General features: G+C 46.9%; 1 long non-coding RNA gene across 1 annotated transcript; it reads left to right on the top strand.

The window, feature by feature from the left end:
• Positions 1 to 13697: 13697 nt before the first annotated feature.
• LOC123487195 lies at positions 13698 to 19221 on the top strand. The gene is made up of 3 exons (XR_006659680.1): positions 13698 to 13814; positions 16344 to 16368; positions 19139 to 19221. It is a non-coding gene; the product is annotated as an uncharacterized LOC123487195 (long non-coding RNA).
• Positions 19222 to 20237: the final 1016 nt, after the last annotated feature.

The raw sequence follows: 20237 nt of genomic DNA, 5'->3' as shown, positions 1-20237 counted from the left end.
TCCCAGTACTAATAGGAGAGGAGAAGGACACACCTCCCAGTACTAATAGGAGAGGAGAAGGACACACCTCCCAGTACTAATAGGAGAGGAGAAGGACACACCTCCCAGTACTAATAGGAGAGGAGAAGGACACACCTCCCAGTACTAATAGGAGAGGAGAAGGACACACCTCCCAGTACTAATAGGAGAGGAGAAGGACACACCTCCCAGTACTAATAGGAGAGGAGAAGGACACACCTCCCAGTACTAATAGGAGAGGAGAAGGACACACCTCCCAGTACTAATAGGAGAGGAGAAGGACACACCTCCCAGTACTAATAGGAGAGAGAGAAGGACACACCTCCCAGTACTAATAGGAGAGGAGAAGGACACACCTCCCAGTACTAATAGGAGAGGAGAAGGACACACCTCCCAGTACTAATAGGAGAGGAGAGAAGGACACACCTCCCAGTACTAATAGGAGAGGAGAAGGACACACCTCCCAGTACTAATAGGAGAGGAAGCACACACCTCCCAGTACTAATAGGAGAGAGAAGGACACACCTCCCAGTACTAATAGGAGAGGAGAAGGACACACCTCCCAGTACTAATAGGAGAGGAGAAGGACACACCTCCCAGTACTAATAGGAGAGAGAAGGACACACCTCCCAGTACTAATAGGAGAGGAGAAGGACACACCTCCCAGTACTAATAGGAGAGGAGAAGGACACACCTCCCAGTACTAATAGGAGAGAGGAGAAGGACACACCTCCCAGTACTAATAGGAGAGAAGGACACACCTCCCAGTACTAATAGGAGAGGAGAAGGACACACCTCCCAGTACTAATAGGAGAGGAGAGGAGAAGGACACACCTCCCAGTACTAATAGGAGAGAAGGACACACCTCCCAGTACTAATAGGAGAGGAGAGGGACACACCTCCCAGTACTAATAGGAGAGGAGAAGGACACACCTCCCAGTACTAATAGGAGAGGAGAGGAGAAGGACACACCTCCCAGTACTAATAGGAGAGGAGAAGGACACACCTCCCAGTACTAATAGGAGAGGAGAAGGACACACCTCCCAGTACTAATAGGAGAGGAGAGAGGAAACACCTCCCAGTACTAATAGGAGAGGAGAAGGACACACCTCCCAGTACTAATAGGAGAGGAGAAGGACACACCTCCCAGTACTAATAGGAGAGGAGAAGGACACACCTCCCAGTACTAATAGGAGAGAGAAGGACACACCTCCCAGTACTAATAGGAGAGGAGAAGGGACACACCTCCCAGTACTAATAGGAGAGGAGAAGGACACACCTCCCAGTACTAATAGGAGAGGAGAAGGACACACCTCCCAGTACTAATGGGAGAGGAGAAGGACACACCTCCCAGTACTAATGGGAGAGGAGAAGGACACACCTCCCAGTACTAATAGGAGAGGAGAAGGACACACCTCCCAGTACTAATAGGAGAGGAGAAGGACACACCTCCCAGTACTAATAGGAGAGGAGAAGGACACACCTCCCAGTACTAATAGGAGAGGAGAAGCACACACCTCCCAGTACTAATAGGAGAGAGAAGGACACACCTCCCAGTACTAATAGGAGAGGAGAAGGACACACCTCCCAGTACTAATAGGAGAGAGAAGGACACACCTCCCAGTACTAATAGGAGAGGAGAAGGACACACCTCCCAGTACTAATAGGAGAGGAGAAGGACACACCTCCCAGTACTAATAGGAGAGGAGAAGGACACACCTCCCAGTACTAATAGGAGAGGAGAAGGACACACCTCCCAGTACTAATAGGAGAGGAGAAGCACACACCTCCCAGTACTAATAGGAGAGGAGAAGGACACACCTCCCAGTACTAATAGGAGAGGAGAAGGCCACCTCCCAGTACTAATAGGAGAGGAGAGGAGAAGGACACACCTCCCAGTACTAATAGGAGAGGAGAAGGACACACCTCCCAGTACTAATAGGAGAGGAGAAGGACACACCTCCCAGTACTAATAGGAGAGGAGAGGAGAAGGACACACCTCCCAGTACTAATAGGAGAGGAGAAGGACACACCTCCCAGTACTAATAGGAGAGGAGAAGGACACACCTCCCAGTACTAATAGGAGAGGAGAAGGACACACCTCCCAGTACTAATAGGAGAGAGAAGGACACACCTCCCAGTACTAATAGGAGAGAGAGAAGGACACACCTCCCAGTACTAATAGGGAGAGGAGAAGGACACACCTCCCAGTACTAATAGGAGAGAGAGAAGGACACACCTCCCAGTACTAATAGGAGAGGAGAAGGACACACCTCCCAGTACTAATAGGAGAGGAGAAGGACACACCTCCCAGTACTAATAGGAGAGGAGAAGGACACACCTCCCAGTACTAATAGGAGAGGAGAAGGACACACCTCCCAGTACTAATAGGAGAGGAGAAGGACACACCTCCCAGTACTAATAGGAGAGGAGAAGGACACACCTCCCAGTACTAATAGGAGAGGAGAAGGACACACCTCCCAGTACTAATGGGAGAGGAGAAGGACACACCTCCCAGTACTAATGGGAGAGGAGAAGGACACACCTCCCAGTACTAATAGGAGAGGAGAAGCACACACCTCCCAGTACTAATAGGAGAGGAGAAGGACACTACCTCCCAGTACTAATAGGGAGGAGAAGGACACACCTCCCAGTACTAATAGGAGAGGAGAAGGACACACCTCCCAGTACTAATAGGAGAGGAGAAGGACACACCTCCCAGTACTAATAGGAGAGGAGAAGGACACACCTCCCAGTACTAATAGGAGAGAGAAAGGACACACCTCCCAGTACTAATAGGAGAGGAGAAGGACACACCTCCCAGTACTAATAGGAGAGGAGAGAAGGACACACCTCCCAGTACTAATAGGAGAGAGAGGACACACCTCCCAGTACTAATAGGAGAGGAGAAGGACACACCTCCCAGTACTAATAGGAGAGGAGAAGGACACACCTCCCAGTACTAATAGGAGAGGAGAAGGACACACCTCCCAGTACTAATAGGAGAGGAGAAGGACACACCTCCCAGTACTAATAGGAGAGGAGAAGGACACACCTCCCAGTACTAATAGGAGAGGAGAAGGACACACCTCCCAGTACTAATAGGAGAGGAGAAGGACACACCTCCCAGTACTAATAGGGAGAGGAGAAGGACACACCTCCCAGTACTAATAGGAGAGGAGAAGGACACACCTCCCAGTACTAATAGGAGAGGAGAAGGACACACCTCCCAGTACTAATAGGAGAGGAGAAGGACACACCTCCCAGTACTAATAGGAGAGGAGAAGCACACACCTCCCAGTACTAATAGGAGAGGAGAAGGACACACCTCCCAGTACTAATAGGAGAGGAGAAGGACACACCTCCCAGTACTAATAGGAGAGGAGAAGGACACACCTCCCAGTACTAATAGGAGAGGAGAAGGACACACCTCCCAGTACTAATAGGGAGAGGAGAAGGACACACCTCCCAGTACTAATAGGAGAGGAGAAGGACACACCTCCCAGTACTAATAGGAGAGGAGAAGGACACACCTCCCAGTACTAATAGGAGAGGAGAAGGACACACCTCCCAGTACTAATAGGAGAGGAGAAGGACACACCTCCCAGTACTAATAGGAGAGGAGAAGGACACACCTCCCAGTACTAATAGGAGAGGAGAAGGACACACCTCCCAGTACTAATAGGAGAGGAGAAGGACACACCTCCCAGTACTAATAGGAGAGGAGAGAGGACACACCTCCCAGTACTAATAGGAGAGGAGAAGGACACACCTCCCAGTACTAATAGGAGAGGAGAAGGACACACCTCCCAGTACTAATAGGAGAGGAGAAGGACACACCTCCCAGTACTAATAGGAGAGAGAAGGACACACCTCCCAGTACTAATAGGAGAGGAGAAGGACACACCTCCCAGTACTAATAGGAGAGGGAGAAGGACACACCTCCCAGTACTAATAGGAGAGGAGAGAGGGACACACCTCCCAGTACTAATAGGAGAGGAGAAGGACACACCTCCCAGTACTAATAGGAGAGGAGAAGGACACACCTCCCAGTACTAATAGGAGAGGAGAAGGACACACCTCCCAGTACTAATAGGAGAGGAGAAGGACACACCTCCCAGTACTAATAGGAGAGGAGAAGGACACACCTCCCAGTACTAATAGGAGAGGAGAAGGACACACCTCCCAGTACTAATAGGAGAGGAGAAGGACACACCTCCCAGTACTAATAGGAGAGGAGAAGGACACACCTCCCAGTACTAATAGGAGAGGAGAAGGACACACCTCCCAGTACTAATAGGGAGAGGAGAAGGACACACCTCCCAGTACTAATAGGAGAGGAGAAGGACACACCTCCCAGTACTAATAGGAGAGGAGAAGGACACACCTCCCAGTACTAATAGGAGAGGAGAAGGACACACCTCCCAGTACTAATAGGAGAGGAGAAGGACACACCTCCCAGTACTAATAGGAGAGGAGAGAGGACACACCTCCCAGTACTAATAGGAGAGGAGAAGGACACACCTCCCAGTACTAATAGGAGAGGAGAAGGACACACCTCCCAGTACTAATAGGAGAGGAGAAGGACACACCTCCCAGTACTAATAGGAGAGGAGAGAGAGGACACACCTCCCAGTACTAATAGGAGAGGAGAAGGACACACCTCCCAGTACTAATAGGAGAGGAGAAGGACACACCTCCCAGTACTAATAGGAGAGGAGAAGGACACACCTCCCAGTACTAATAGGAGAGGAGAAGGACACACCTCCCAGTACTAATAGGAGAGGAGAAGGACACACCTCCCAGTACTAATAGGAGAGGAGAAGGACACACCTCCCAGTACTAATAGGAGAGGAGAAGGACACACCTCCCAGTACTAATAGGAGAGGAGAAGGACACACCTCCCAGTACTAATAGGAGAGGAGAAGGACACACCTCCCAGTACTAATAGGAGAGGAGAAGGACACACCTCCCAGTACTAATAGGAGAGGAGAAGGACACACCTCCCAGTACTAATAGGAGAGGAGAGAGGACACACCTCCCAGTACTAATAGGAGAGGAGAAGGACACACCTCCCAGTACTAATAGGAGAGGAGAAGGACACACCTCCCAGTACTAATAGGAGAGGAGAAGGACACACCTCCCAGTACTAATAGGAGAGGAGAGGAGAGGACAAACCTCCCAGTACTAATAGGAGAGGAGAAGGACACACCTCCCAGTACTAATAGGAGAGGAGAAGGACACACCTCCCAGTACTAATAGGAGAGGAGAAGGACACACCTCCCAGTACTAATAGGAGAGGAGAAGGACACACCTCCCAGTACTAATAGGAGAGGAGAAGGACACACCTCCCAGTACTAATAGGAGAGGAGAAGGACACACCTCCCAGTACTAATAGGAGAGGAGAAGGACACACCTCCCAGTACTAATAGGAGAGGAGAAGGACACACCTCCCAGTACTAATAGGAGAGGAGAAGGACACACCTCCCAGTACTAATAGGAGAGGAGAAGGACACACCTCCCAGTACTAATAGGAGAGGAGAAGGACACACCTCCCAGTACTAATAGGAGAGAGAAGGACACACCTCCCAGTACTAATAGGAGAGGAGAAGGACACACCTCCCAGTACTAATAGGAGAGGAGAGACACACCTCCCAGTACTAATAGGAGAGGAGAAGGACACACCTCCCAGTACTAATAGGAGAGGAGAAGGACACACCTCCCAGTACTAATAGGAGAGGAGAAGGACACACCTCCCAGTACTAATAGGAGAGGAGAAGGACTACACCTCCCAGTACTAATAGGAGAGGAGAAGGACACACCTCCCAGTACTAATAGGAGAGAGAGAGAAGGACACACCTCCCAGTACTAATAGGAGAGGAGAAGGACACACCTCCCAGTACTAATAGGAGAGGAGAAGGACACACCTCCCAGTACTAATAGGAGAGGAGAAGGACACACCTCCCAGTACTAATAGGAGAGGAGAAGGACACACCTCCCAGTACTAATAGGGAGAGGAGAAGGACACACCTCCCAGTACTAATAGGAGAGGAGAAGGACACACCTCCCAGTACTAATAGGAGAGGAGAAGGACACACCTCCCAGTACTAATAGGAGAGGAGAAGGACACACCTCCCAGTACTAATAGGAGAGGAGAAGGACACACCTCCCAGTACTAATAGGAGAGGAGAAGGACACACCTCCCAGTACTAATAGGAGAGGAGAAGGACACACCTCCCAGTACTAATAGGAGAGGAGAAGGACACACCTCCCAGTACTAATAGGAGAGGAGAAGGACACACCTCCCAGTACTAATAGGAGAGGAGAAGGACACACCTCCCAGTACTAATAGGAGAGGAGAAGGACACACCTCCCAGTACTAATAGGAGAGGAGAAGGACACACCTCCCAGTACTAATAGGAGAGGAGAAGGACACACCTCCCAGTACTAATAGGAGAGGAGAAGGACACACCTCCCAGTACTAATAGGAGAGGAGAAGGACACACCTCCCAGTACTAATAGGAGAGGAGAAGGACACACCTCCCAGTACTAATAGGAGAGGAGAAGGACACACCTCCCAGTACTAATAGGAGAGGAGAAGGACACACCTCCCAGTACTAATAGGAGAGGAGAAGGACACACCTCCCAGTACTAATAGGAGAGGAGAGAAGGACACACCTCCCAGTACTAATAGGAGAGGAGAAGGACACACCTCCCAGTACTAATAGGAGAGGAGAAGGACACACCTCCCAGTACTAATAGGAGAGGAGAAGGACACACCTCCCAGTACTAATAGGAGAGGAGAAGGACACACCTCCCAGTACTAATAGGAGAGGAGAAGGACACACCTCCCAGTACTAATAGGAGAGGAGAAGGACACACCTCCCAGTACTAATAGGAGAGGAGAAGGACACACCTCCCAGTACTAATAGGAGAGGAGAAGGACACACCTCCCAGTACTAATAGGAGAGGAGAAGGACACACCTCCCAGTACTAATAGGAGAGGAGAAGGACACACCTCCCAGTACTAATAGGAGAGGAGAAGGACACACCTCCCAGTACTAATAGGAGAGGAGAAGGACACACCTCCCAGTACTAATAGGAGAGGAGAAGGACACACCTCCCAGTACTAATAGGAGAGGAGAAGGACACACCTCCCAGTACTAATAGGAGAGGAGAAGGACACACCTCCCAGTACTAATAGGAGAGGAGAGAAGGACACACCTCCCAGTACTAATAGGAGAGGAGAAGGACACACCTCCCAGTACTAATAGGAGAGGAGAAGGACACACCTCCCAGTACTAATAGGAGAGGAGAAGGACACACCTCCCAGTACTAATAGGAGAGGAGAAGGACACACCTCCCAGTACTAATAGGAGAGGAGAAGGACACACCTCCCAGTACTAATAGGAGAGGAGAGAAGGACACACCTCCCAGTACTAATAGGAGAGGAGAAGGACACACCTCCCAGTACTAATAGGAGAGGAGAAGGACACACCTCCCAGTACTAATAGGAGAGGAGAAGGACACACCTCCCAGTACTAATAGGGAGAGGAGAAGGACACACCTCCCAGTACTAATAGGAGAGGAGAAGGACACACCTCCCAGTACTAATAGGAGAGGAGAAGGACACACCTCCCAGTACTAATAGGAGAGGAGAAGGACACACCTCCCAGTACTAATAGGGAGGAGAAGGACACACCTCCCAGTACTAATAGGAGAGGAGAAGGACACACCTCCCAGTACTAATAGGAGAGGAGAAGGACACACCTCCCAGTACTAATAGGAGAGGAGAAGGACACACCTCCCAGTACTAATAGGAGAGGAGAAGGACACACCTCCCAGTACTAATAGGAGAGGAGAAGGACACACCTCCCAGTACTAATAGGAGAGGAGAAGGACACACCTCCCAGTACTAATAGGAGAGGAAGGAGAAGGACACACCTCCCAGTACTAATAGGAGAGGAGAAGGACACACCTCCCAGTACTAATAGGAGAGGAGAAGGACACACCTCCCAGTACTAATAGGAGAGGAGAAGGACACACCTCCCAGTACTAATAGGAGAGGAGAAGGACACACCTCCCAGTACTAATAGGAGAGGAGAAGGACACACCTCCCAGTACTAATAGGAGAGGAGAAGGACACACCTCCCAGTACTAATAGGAGAGGAGAAGGACACACCTCCCAGTACTAATAGGAGAGAGAAGGACACACCTCCCAGTACTAATAGGAGAGGAGAAGGACACACCTCCCAGTACTAATAGGAGAGAGAAGGACACACCTCCCAGTACTAATAGGAGAGGAGAAGGACACACCTCCCAGTACTAATAGGAGAGGAGAGAAGGAGAGCCACACCTCCCAGTACTAATAGGAGAGGAGAAGGACACACCTCCCAGTACTAATAGGAGAGGAGAAGGACACACCTCCCAGTACTAATAGGAGAGGAGAAGGACACACCTCCCAGTACTAATAGGAGAGGAGAAGGACACACCTCCCAGTACTAATAGGAGAGGAGAAGGACACACCTCCCAGTACTAATAGGAGAGGAGAAGGACACACCTCCCAGTACTAATAGGAGAGGAGAAGGACACACCTCCCAGTACTAATAGGAGAGGAGAAGGACACACCTCCCAGTACTAATAGGAGAGGAGAAGGACACACCTCCCAGTACTAATAGGAGAGGAGAGGAGAAGGACACACCTCCCAGTACTAATAGGAGAGGAGAAGGACACACCTCCCAGTACTAATAGGAGAGGAGAGAAGGACACACCTCCCAGTACTAATAGGAGAGGAGAAGGACACACCTCCCAGTACTAATAGGAGAGGAGAAGGACACACCTCCCAGTACTAATAGGAGAGGAGAAGGACACACCTCCCAGTACTAATAGGAGAGAAGGACACACCTCCCAGTACTAATAGGAGAGGAGAAGGACACACCTCCCAGTACTAATAGGAGAGGAGAAGGACACACCTCCCAGTACTAATAGGAGAGGAGAAGGACACACCTCCCAGTACTAATAGGAGAGGGAAGGACACACCTCCCAGTACTAATAGGAGAGGAGAAGGACACACCTCCCAGTACTAATAGGAGAGGAGAAGGACACACCTCCCAGTACTAATAGGAGAGAGAAGGACACACCTCCCAGTACTAATAGGAGAGGAGAAGGACACACCTCCCAGTACTAATAGGAGAGGAGAAGGACACACCTCCCAGTACTAATAGGAGAGGAGAAGGACACACCTCCCAGTACTAATGGGAGAGGAGAAGGACACACCTCCCAGTACTAATAGGAGAGGAGAAGGACACACCTCCCAGTACTAATAGGAGAGGAGAAGGACACACCTCCCAGTACTAATAGGAGAGGAGAAGGACACACCTCCCAGTACTAATAGGAGAGGAGAAGGACACACCTCCCAGTACTAATAGGAGAGGAGAAGGACACACCTCCCAGTACTAATAGGAGAGGAGAAGGACACACCCTCCCAGTACTAATAGGAGAGGAGAAGGACACACCTCCCAGTACTAATAGGAGAGGAGAAGGACACACCTCCCAGTACTAATAGGAGAGGAGAAGGACACACCTCCCAGTACTAATGGGAGAGGAGAAGGACACACCTCCCAGTACTAATAGGAGAGGAGAAGGACACACCTCCCAGTACTAATAGGAGAGGAGAAGCACACACCTCCCAGTACTAATAGGAGAGGAGAAGGACACACCTCCCAGTACTAATAGGAGAGGAGAAGGACACACCTCCCAGTACTAATGGGAGAGGAGAAGGACACACCTCCCAGTACTAATGGGAGAGGAGAAGGACACACCTCCCAGTACTAATAGGAGAGGAGAAGGACACACCTCCCAGTACTAATAGGAGAGGAGAAGGACACACCTCCCAGTACTAATAGGAGAGGAGAAGGACACACCTCCCAGTACTAATAGGAGGGAGAGGAGAAGGACACACCTCCCAGTACTAATAGGAGAGGAGAAGGACACACCTCCCAGTACTAATAGGAGAGGAGAAGGACACACCTCCCAGTACTAATAGGAGAGGAGAAGGACACACCTCCCAGTACTAATAGGAGAGGAGAAGGACACACCTCCCAGTACTAATAGGAGAGGAGAAGGACACACCTCCCAGTACTAATAGGAGAGGAGAGGAGAAGGACACACCTCCCAGTACTAATAGGAGAGGAGAAGGACACACCTCCCAGTACTAATAGGAGAGGAGAAGGACACACCTCCCAGTACTAATAGGAGAGGAGAAGGACACACCTCCCAGTACTAATAGGAGAGGAGAAGGACACACCTCCCAGTACTAATAGGAGAGGAGAAGGACACACCTCCCAGTACTAATAGGAGAGGAGAAGGACACACCTCCCAGTACTAATAGGAGAGGAGAAGGACACACCTCCCAGTACTAATAGGAGAGGAGAAGGACACACCTCCCAGTACTAATAGGAGAGGAGAAGGACACACCTCCCAGTACTAATAGGAGAGGAGAAGGACACACCTCCCAGTACTAATGGGAGAGGAGAAGGACACACCTCCCAGTACTAATAGGAGAGGAGAAGGACACACCTCCCAGTACTAATAGGAGAGGAGAAGGACACACCTCCCAGTACTAATAGGAGAGGAGAAGGACACACCTCCCAGTACTAATGGGAGAGGAGAAGGACACACCTCCCAGTACTAATGGGAGAGGAGAAGGACACACCTCCCAGTACTAATAGGAGAGGAGAAGGACACACCTCCCAGTACTAATAGGAGAGGAGAAGGACACACCTCCCAGTACTAATAGGAGAGGAGAAGGACACACCTCCCAGTACTAATAGGAGAGGAGAAAGGACACACCTCCCAGTACTAATAGGAGAGGAGAAGGACACACCTCCCAGTACTAATAGGAGAGGAGAAGGACACACCTCCCAGTACTAATAGGAGAGGAGAAGGACACACCTCCCAACTAATAGAGAGGAGAAGGACACACCTCCCAGTACTAATAGGAGAGGAGAAGGGACACACCTCCCAGTACTAATGGGGGAGAGGAGAAGGACACACCTCCCAGTACTAATAGGGAGAGGAGAAGGACACACCTCCCAGTACTAATAGGAGAGGAGAAGGACACACCTCCCAGTACTAATAGGAGAGGAGAAGGACACACCTCCCAGTACTAATAGGAGAGGAGAAGGACACACCTCCCAGTACTAATGGGAGAGGAGAAGGACACACCTCCCAGTACTAATAGGAGAGGAGAAGGACACACCTCCCAGTACTAATAGGAGAGGAGAAGGACACACCTCCCAGTACTAATAGGAGAGAGAAGGACACACCTCCCAGTACTAATAGGAGAGGAGAAGGACACACCTCCCAGTACTAATAGGAGAGGAGAAGGACACACCTCCCAGTACTAATAGGAGAGGAGAAGGACACACCTCCCAGTACTAATAGGAGAGGAGAAGGACACACCTCCCAGTACTAATAGGGAGAGGAGAAGGACACACCTCCCAGTACTAATAGGAGAGGAGAAGGACACACCTCCCAGTACTAATAGGAGAGGAGAAGGACACACCTCCCAGTACTAATAGGAGAGGAGAAGGACACACCTCCCAGTACTAATAGGAGAGAGGAGAAGGACACACCTCCCAGTACTAATAGGAGAGGAGAAGGACACACCTCCCAGTACTAATGGAGAGGAGAAGGACACACCTCCCAGTACTAATAGGAGAGAGAAGGACACACCTCCCAGTACTAATAGGAGAGGAGAGAGGACACACCTCCCAGTACTAATAGGAGAGAGAAGGACACACCTCCCAGTACTAATAGGAGAGGAGAGAAGGACACACCTCCCAGTACTAATAGGAGAGGAGAAGGACACACCTCCCAGTACTAATAGGAGAGGAGAAGGACACACCTCCCAGTACTAATAGGAGAGGAGAAGGACACACCTCCCAGTACTAATAGGAGAGGAGAAGCACACACCTCCCAGTACTAATAGGAGAGAGAAGGACACACCTCCCAGTACTAATAGGAGAGGAGAAGGACACACTCCCAGTACTAATAGGAGAGGAGAAGGACACCCCAGCTAATAGGAGAGGAGAAGGACACACCTCCCAGTACTAATAGGAGAGGAGATGGACACACCTCCCAGTACTAATAGGAGAGGAGAAGGACACACCTCCCAGTACTAATAGGAGAGGAGAAGGACACACCTCCCAGTACTAATAGGAGAGGAGAAGGACACACCTCCCAGTACTAATAGGAGAGGAGAAGGACACACCTCCCAGTACTAATTGCCTAGGAAAGGAGAAACCATTCCCCCTCCAATACAGAAACTGATTACCAAAATAACAACAAGTCACAAATTTCCATGCCACTTCATCCTGGTTGATGTGTCAACAATCATCTGCAAGTTAATAGCAGCTAAGTAGGTTACTGGGAAGACAGGCAGCACTTCAAGTAGATGTTCCTAGATAGGAAAAAGACAGGACTAGATAAAGTTAACAGGTTCAGAACTAATCTGACAGAATAGATATAGATAACGGGTTCAGAACTAATATCTAACAGAATAGACATAGCTAACGGGTTCAGAACTAATATCTAACAGAATAGACATAGCTAACGGGTTCAGAACTAATATCTAACAGAATAGACATAGCTAACGGGTTCAGAAATAATATCTAACAGAATAGACATAGCTAACGGGTTCAGAATGAATATCTAACAGAATAGACAAAGCTAAACGTGCTTCTACACCTGCATTACTAGCTGTTTGGGGTTTTAGGCTGGGTTTCTGTACAGCACTTCGAGATATTAGCTGATGTAAGAAGGGCTATATAAAATAAAATTGAAAATTGATTAATAGGTTCAGAACTAATATCTAACAGAATAGACAGAGCTGCATTCTACAGCTAGAGGACTCCTGATATCTCAAGGAGTGATAGTATAATTTTTGTCTTTATAAAGACAAAAATTAAACTTCTGATAGAGATGAGTTCTGAACACGTTAGCTATGTCTATTCTGTTAGATATTAGTTCTGAACCCGTTAGCGCTGTCTATTCTGTTAGATATTAGTTCTGAACCCGTTAGCTATGTCTATTCTGTTAGATATTAGTTCTGAACCCGTTAGCTCTGTCTATTCTGTTAGATATTAGTTCTGAACCCGTTAGCTCTGTCTATTCTGTTAGAGATTAGTTCTGAATGTTCATGTTATCAAAGCATCACTGATTCACTAACGTGCTAGCCGACATTAGCCAGGTAGTTTGTATGTTCTGTATGGACATCGTGCACCACAACCCAATGTTAACGATATATCCCACATTTTGTCACAAAACATAGCTAGCTAGCAAAGGCCGGGATCCAATCCAAGCTGTGCTATTGTGTAGGTCACTATGCAGCTAACTATGCACATTTTAAAGGCATTTTCCACAATGTTTGCAGAGATCCATTAACGTAAAAGTTGCAATGTCGGCTCAATTGGAAATTACCTGTAAATGGCAAGCTCTCTGTAAATGGGAGAGGGAATACAATTCTGACTGTGTGTGTGTGTGTGTGTGTGTGTGTGTGTGTGTGTGTGTGTGTGTGTGTGTGTGTGTGTGTGTGTGTGTGTGTGTGTGTGTGTGTGTGTGTGTAAAATGTGTGTGTGTGTGTGTGTGTGTAAAATGTGTGTATTTTGCAGCGGACCCTCCCTTCAGTGCGTACCCTGCTGTGATTGGAGCAGCCATTGGAGGGATGCTCATCGCTGCCATAGCAACCGTTCTGCTGTTCATGTACATCATCCGCAACCGCAACAACAACCCCCGTACGTACACACACCTACACACACACCTACACACACACACCTACACACACACCTACACACACACACACACACTACAAACTACATACACACACCTACACACACAAACACTATACACAAACTCAGCTCCATCATTCATTGAATCAGATGGCTAATTCATCATAAAACCCACTGATATTGCAAAGTACTTTAATGATTTTTTCATAGGCAAGATTAGCAAATTTAGGATTGACATGCCAGCAACAAACGCTGACACTACACATCCAAGTACATCTGACCAAATTATGAAAGACAAGCTTTGTACTTTACAGTACTACATAGAGCCATGACTACATGGAACTCTATTCCACATCAGGTAACTGATATAAGCAGTAGAATCAGATTTAAAAAACAGGTAAAAATACACCTTATGGAACAGCGGGGACTGTGAAGAGACACACACATAGACACACGATAACATACGCACTATACACACACGTACACGTTATTGTATATAACTGCCTTAATGATGCAGGACCCCAGGAAACTCTAACCCTAACCATCCAGTTAATGTCAACTCTAACCCTAACCATCCAGTTAATGTCAACTCTAACCCTAACCATCCAGTTAATGTCAACTCTAACCCTAACCATCCAGTTAATGTCAACTCTAACCCCTAACCATCCAGTTAATGTCAACTCTACTTCTCTGATGACACTAACTACATATCCCTGACTAACATGATGACCTACCTACTCATGATGACCTACTAACATGTTACCCTGACTGCAGATAACCCTGACTAACATGATGATCTAACTAACATGATCCCTAACTATCATGCTGACCCTGACCAACTAACATGATGACTAACCTAACTAGCTGATGACCCTGACACTAACTAGCATGATGACTTACCCCTAACTAGCATGCTAACCTGCCCTAACTAACATGCTGACCTTGACCCAACTAGCATGATGACCCTGACCTAACTGCATCCTGACCCTAACCCTAACTGGCTGCTGACCGTGACCTAACTAACTGCTAACCCTGACCTCCGTTACATCCGGCCTAACAGCATGATGACCCTGACCAACTGCATGCTGACCTGACCCTAACTAGCATGATGACCTTCCCTAACTAGCATGATGACCCCTGACCTAACTGCTGCTGACCCTGACCCTAACTATTTGCGCATGATGACCCTGACACTAACTAATATGATGACCGTGACCCTAACTAGCATGCTGACTGACCCTAACTAGCATGCTGACCATCCCTTTCTAACTAGCATGCTGACCCTGACCTAACTAGCATGCTGACCCTGACCCTAACTAGCATGCTGACCCTGACCTAACTAGCATGCTGACCCTGACCCTAACTAGCATGATGACCCTACTCTACTTAACTAGCATGATGACCCTGACCCTAACTAGCATGCTGACCTGGACCCTAACCAGCATGCTGACCCTGACCCCTAACTAGCATCATCGACCTGACCCTAACTAGCATGCTGACCTTGACCCTAACTAGCATGATGACCCTGACCTACTAGCATGCTGACCCTGACCCCTAACTAGCATGCTGACCGTGACCCTAACTAGCATGCTGACCCTGGCCCTAACTACATGCTGACCTGGCCCTAACTAGCATGATGACCTGGACCTAACTAGCATGCTGACCTGACCCTAACTAGCATGATGACCCTGACCCTAACTAGCATGATGACCGTGACCCTAACTAGCATGCTGACCTGACCCTAACTAGCATGATGACCCTGACACTAACTAATATGATGACCCGTGACCCTAACAGCATGCTGACCATGACCCTTAACTAGCATGCTGACCGTGACCCTAACTAGCATGCTTACCTGACCTAACTAGCATGCTGACCCTACCTAACTAGCATGCTGATCTGACTCCTAACTAGCATACTGACCCTGACCCTAACTAGCATGATGACCTGACCCTAACTAGCATGATGACCCTAACTAGCATGATGACCTGACCCTAACTAGCATGCTGACCTCTACCCCTAACCAACATGCTGACCCTGACCCTAACTAGCATAGTTGACCCTGACCCTAACTAGCATGATATCCCTAACTGCATGCTCCCTGACCCTAACGCATGCTGACATGACCCCTAACTAGCATGCTAATCGGGCCTAACTAGCATGCTGACCCCGACCCTAACTAGCATGCTGACCCTGACCTAACTAGCAATGCTGACCTGACCCAAACTCATGATGACTTGACCCTAATCTATACATGCTGACCCTGGTCCTAACTAGCATGATGACCCTGACCCTAACTCAGCATGCTGCTGACTAACTAGCATGCTGACCTGACCCTAACTAGGCATGCTAACCTGACCCTAACTAGCATGCTGACCCTGACCCTAACTAGCATGCTGACCCTGACCCTAACTAGCATGAGACCCTGACCCTGACTAACATGCTAACCCTGACCCTAACTGCATGCTGACCCTGACCCTAACCAGCATGCTGAACAGTTTAATATCTGACCTTAACTCTCCTGTCTCTACATAGGACTCCATGACATGCTGTTTGGAATGTGAGTATATATCATTTGCATATAAAACATGTGTGTATACAGTGCATTCAGACCCTTTCCCTTTTTCCACATTTTGACCCTTTGCCATGAGACTCGAAATTGAGTTCAGGTGCATCCTGTTTCCATTGATCATCCTTGAGATGTTTCTACAACTTGATTGTAGTCCACTTGTGTTAAATTCAATTAATTGGCTGATTTGGAAGGGCACACACCTGTCTATATAAGGTCCCCAGTTGACACGCATGTCAGAGCAAAAACCAAACTGAGTCGGGAATTGTCCGTGAGAGCTACGAGACAGATTGTGTCGAGGCACAGATCTGGGGAGAAACTTCCAGAAGGACAACCATCTCGGCAGCACTCCACCAATCAGGCCCTCATGGTAGAGTGGCCAGGCGAAAGCCATTCCTCAGTAAAAAGGCACATGACAGCCCACTTGGGTTTGCCAAAGGCACCTAAAGACTCTCAGACCATACGGAAACAAGATTCTCTGATCTGAGTGAAACCAAGATTGAACTCTTTGGCCTGAATGCCAAGCATCACGTCTGGAGGGAAACCCGGCACCATCCCTACGGTGAAGCATGGTGGTGGAATCATGCTGGGGATGTTTTGTCATTATGGGGTATTGTGTGTTGATTTAGAGGAGAAAAAATAATTTAATCAATTTTAATAAGGCTGTAACGTAACAAAATGTAGAAAAGTCAGGGGTCTCGAATACTTTCCCGAATGCACTGTGTGTGTGTATATATATATATATATATATTTTTACACAGTCCAGAATAATAGTGAAGAGCATCAAAACTATGAGATAACACATATGGAATCATGTAGTAACGCAAAAAGTGTTAAACAAATCAAAATGTATTTTATATTTGAGATTCCTTCAAATAGCCATCCTTTGCCTTGATGACAGCTTTGCACTCCCTGAAGAATCTCAAATATAAAATGTATTTTGATTTGTTTAACACTTCTGATACTACATGACTTCCATCCAGTTGAAGTCGGAAGTTTACATACACTTAGGTTGAGTCATTAAAACTTGTTTTTCAACCACTCCACAAATGTCTTGGTTAACAAACTATAGTTTTGGAAGTGGTTAGAACATCTACTTTGTGCATGACACAAGTAATTTTTCCAACAATTGTTTACAGACGGATTATTTCACTGTATCACAATTCCAGTGGGTCAGAAGCTTTAATACACTAAGTTGACTGTACCTTTAAACAGCTTGGGAAAATGCCAAAAAATGATGTCATGGCTTTGAAGCTTCTGATAGGCTAATTGACATCATTTGAGTCAATTGGAGGTGTACTCTGTGGATGTATTTCAAGGCCTACCTTCAAACTCTTTGCTTGACATCATGGGAAAATCAAAAGAAATCAGCAAGACCCAGAAAGAAGATTGTAGACCTCCACAAGTCTGGTTCATCCTTGGGAGCAATTTCCAAATGCCTGAAGGTACCACGTCTCCATCTGTCAAACAATAATACGTAAGTATAAACACCATGGGACCACGCCGCCCGTCATCCGCTCAGAAGGAGCGCTTTCTGTCTCCTTGAGATTAACTGTACTTTGTGGTGCAAATCAATCCCAGAACAACAGCAAAGGACCTTGTGAAGATGCTGGAGGAAACAGGTTCAAAAGTATCTATATCCACGTAAAACAAGTCCTATATTGACATAACCTGAAAGGCCACTCAGCAAGGAAACCACTGCTCCAAAAACCTCCATAAAAAAAGCCACTCGTTTTCAGAACTGCACATGGGGACAAAGATTGTACTTTTTGAAGAAATGTCCTCTGGTCTGATGAAACAAAAATATAACTGTTTGGCCTATGACCATCGTTATGTTTGGAGGAAAAAGGGGAGGCTTGCAACCGAAGAACACCATCCCAACCGTCAGGTGGCGTATCATGCTATGGTGCTTTGCTGCAGGAGGACTGGTGCACTTCTCCGAAAAAATAGATGGCATCGTGAAGAAGGAAAAGTATGTGGATATATTGAAGCAACATCTCAAAGACATCAGTCAGGAATTTAAAGCTTGGTCTAAATGGGTCTTCCAAATGGACAATGACCCCAAGCATACTTCTAAGCAAAGGGCAAAATGGCTTAAGGACAACAAAGTCAAGGTATTGGAGTGGCCATCACAAAGCCCCTGACCTCAATCCTAGAGAAAATGTGTGGGCAGAACTGAAAAAGCGTGTATGCGAGCAAGGAGGCCTGCAAACCTGACTCAATTACACCAGCTCTGTCAGGAGGAATGGGCCAAAATTCACCCAACTTGTTGTGGGAAACTTGGGAAGGGCTACCCAAAACGTTTGACCCAAGTTAAACAATTTAAAGGCAATGCTACCAAATACTAATTGAGTGTATGTAAACTTCTGACCCACTGGGAATGTGATGAAGGAAATAAAAGCTGAAATAAATCATTCTCTCTACTATTATTCTGACATTTCACATTCTTAAAATAAAGTGGTGATCCTAACTTTGACCTAAAACAGGGAATTTTTACTAGGATTAAATGTCAGAATTGTGAAAAACTGAGTTTAAATGTATTTGGCTAAGGTGTATGTAAACTTCCGACTTCATCGTTTGATGTCTTCTACTATTATTCTACGATGTAAAAACAAAGAAAAACCCTTGAATGAGTAGGTGTCCAAACTTTTGACTGGTACTATATATATATATATATATATATATATATATATATATATATATATATATATATTACACATACACTCTGTGTATATAATATGTATATAATGTGTGTTTGTAGGCAGCACAGCCAGTCCAGGGAGAACATCAACTTCCCTGATGATGAGGTGATGGGAGGAGTTGAGGGAGAGGGAGGAGCCACAGAACATTTCCCTCCCTAGCCCAGGTACGCTAATATCTCATTAACACAATGAGACATAACCTCCCCCTCAGGCCCATGTCATTAAAGGAGTAATATGTAGCAATCGCTCCGTGATTGGTTGCCACAATTCTATAATGTTTGTCTAATTTCAGATTGTGACAAAACAAGTGTGGAATATTTACATTGTAGTCATTTAGCAGATGCTTTTATCCAAAGCATATCATTGTATATCCAAACCGCTGTGAAATATATTTTCAATTAACAAAAACAATATTGTGTTTGAAGCTGACGTACAAAAACCAAATTTAAGAAAAGGAAGCATATGAACAGATCTACTGCTTCTTAGACTTGCTTACAGTGAGGACGATAGATCTAGAACTCATATTTCTATGTGGATTTTGGTCACGTCACCCAAAAGTTACATACTGGATCTTTAACATGTTAACACATCCAATCAGTTCTATGATGATAAATTAATCTCTTCTCTAGGTCCGTCCATGTCCTCTCCTAGGGGCTGCCTCCCTGTCTCCCTCTCTCCCCCACTGAGGACAACGAACCTGTCAACGTCACCATCACCGTCATGGCAACAGGATGAAGAACACACCCATCCATACATACTGGATAATGCTGCATTCATAACCCAACTCTGAAAAATACAATTTGTATTAAAAGTACAGCTATCATGCTCAAAACAAATTATAGCGTTCAAATACTATACCAATAGATCGTTTTTCATAAATAATGTTTTACTGTTGCATTTAACTTCAGAAAATGCTGTTATCAAGGTAATTTCCTTAGTATGTGATGTCAGTTCAGCATGTGGGAGAAGTGAAGCTCAGAGACGACAGACAAGTTTCCCACTAGTAATTACCAGTTGAGACGAGTTTCCCACTAGTAATTACCAGTTGAGACGAGTTTCCCACTAGTAATTACCAGTTGAGACAGATTTCCCACTAGTAATTACCAGTTGGAAGGCGTGCAAATGTATTTTTCCAAGTCATATGCTGGTATTTACGAA

Source organism: Coregonus clupeaformis, unplaced genomic scaffold (genome assembly GCF_020615455.1).
Source record: "Coregonus clupeaformis isolate EN_2021a unplaced genomic scaffold, ASM2061545v1 scaf1514, whole genome shotgun sequence".
Taxonomy (NCBI): domain Eukaryota; kingdom Metazoa; phylum Chordata; class Actinopteri; order Salmoniformes; family Salmonidae; genus Coregonus; species Coregonus clupeaformis.
Note: the sequence above shows the minus strand (reverse complement) of the source record. Positions and strands in the feature narration are given on the sequence as shown.